This window comes from Neovison vison, chromosome 6 (assembly GCF_020171115.1).
Source record: "Neovison vison isolate M4711 chromosome 6, ASM_NN_V1, whole genome shotgun sequence".
In the NCBI taxonomy this organism is placed as follows: domain Eukaryota; kingdom Metazoa; phylum Chordata; class Mammalia; order Carnivora; family Mustelidae; genus Neogale; species Neogale vison.
Genome location: NC_058096.1, coordinates 87,540,889 through 87,542,911, shown reverse-complemented (window position 1 = coordinate 87,542,911; position 2,023 = coordinate 87,540,889). Strand labels below are relative to the sequence as shown.

Sequence of the window (2,023 nt, the reverse complement as noted above, 5' to 3'; positions counted from 1 at the left end):
AATGGCTATCAGACACATGAAAAAATGCTCATCATCATTAGCCCTCAGGGAGATTCAAATTAAAACCACATTGAGATATCACCTTACACCAGTTAGAATGGCCAAAATTAACAAAACAGGAAACAACATGTGTTGGAGAGGATGTGGAGAAAGGGGAACCCTCTTACACTGTTGGTGGGAATGCAAGTTGGTGCAGCCTCTTTGGAGAACAGTGTGGAGATTCCTCAAGAAATTAAAAATAGAGCTTCCCTATGACCCTGCAATTGCACTCCTGGGTATTTACCCCAAAGATACAGATGTCCTGAAAAGAAGGGCCATCTGTACCCCAATGTTTATAGCAGCAATGGCCACAGTCGCCAAACTATGGAAAGAACCAAGATGCCCTTCAACGGATGAATGGATAAGGAAGATGTGGTCCATATACACTATGGAGTATTAAAGGATGAATACCCAACTTTTGTAGCAACATGGACGGGACTGGAAGAGATTATGCTGAGTGAAATCAGTCAAGCAGAGAGAGTCAATTATCATATGGTTTCACTTATTTGTGGAGCATAACAAATAGCATGGAGGACAAGGGGCGTTAGAGAGGAGTAGGGAATTTGGGTAAATTGGAAGGGGAGGTGAACCATGAGAGACTATGGACTCTGAAAAACAGTCTGAGGGGTTTGAAGTGGCGGGGGGGTGGGAGGTTGGGGTACCAGGTGGTGGGTATTATAGAGGGCACGGCTTGCATGGAGCACTGGGTGTGGTGAAAAAATAATGAATACTGTTTTTCTGAAATAAATAAATTGGAAAGACTATACTTTCAGGGATCATTTCTATAGTTTGCTACTAGAGAAGTTTCTCTGAATGTGTAGAGTACCAATAAATAAATTGGAAAAAAAAATAGAACTTAAAAAAAAAAATTGAACTTTAGTAGAATTGAAATAAGGTAACATCCAAATACAATTTTATAGAAATTACAATCAATAGGTAAAATTTAATGTTGTGGAATTCTCAGGCCAATATTACAATAGAGCATTGTCTCAGAAAATGTAGATTCAGGGAGTTGATGCCATTATTTTTTGTTATGCTCATAAACCAGGACACTTTTCTCTTAAACTTTGTAGGTGAACTAGAGAATATTTTCAGTAACTTTTATTATCCTCAAATGCTAACACCTTTAGAGGCCCTGACAAACTAGTAAATGTAAAGAAAAAAAATAAAGAAAATTATATTCATCTAGTAATAAATAGTATTTCCTATTGATGATTGTATTTGAATCTTTTTCCCTGTAAAGCACATAAACACTCTAAATTGTAATCTAATTTACATAAGAAGTCCAGTTGGGAAAATACCTTTATCTCTTTGAATAACAACTAAATATTAAAATATTAATGTAAAGTTATGGGTAATGAGAATACAGTACATCTTATTTCTATTCACATATAGGCATTTTAAGCTATCTAAATGACTAATATGGGTAAAAAACTCTTCAGTCAATTGAGTGCTAGAGAAAAGGAAATGATTTCATTAGTCAGGTAAAAGAGAAATATAAATATATATAAGGTAGTAAATTCATTCATTGCTACAGAGCACTTATTGAGCATTTTTCCAAAATTGAAAAGTTTCACAAAAGAAGTACAGTGATATTGCAGTGTGTTTATGTACTTACTTTTTTAAAAGATTTTATTTATTTGACAGAGAGAGCACAAACAGGGGGAGCAGCAAACGGAGAAGCAGGCTCCCCACTGAGCAAGGAGCCCAGTGCAGGACTGGATCCCAGGACCCAAGGATCATGACCTGAGCCCAAGGCAGACATTTATTGGCCTAAACCATCCAGGTGCCCTATGTAGTAGCATTCTTTTAAATGTTTCTTCATTGGGAGAAGATACTTAAAAACAGAAAATTCCAATAAACTTTAAAATATTTTACATTTAAATATATTTCAGAAACCCAATTTCTTTAAATTATGATCTTATATAAACTAATGTTTCTATCCTGACCTTTATTTTCTTGCAAAGATCATTCAACAGAGTAG

General features: G+C 35.4%; 1 pseudogene; it reads left to right on the top strand.

Annotated features, from left to right (window-relative positions):
- The first annotated feature begins 796 nt into the window (after window positions 1-796).
- On the top strand, window positions 797-878 carry LOC122910877 (annotated as a pseudogene).
- Window positions 879-2,023: the final 1,145 nt, after the last annotated feature.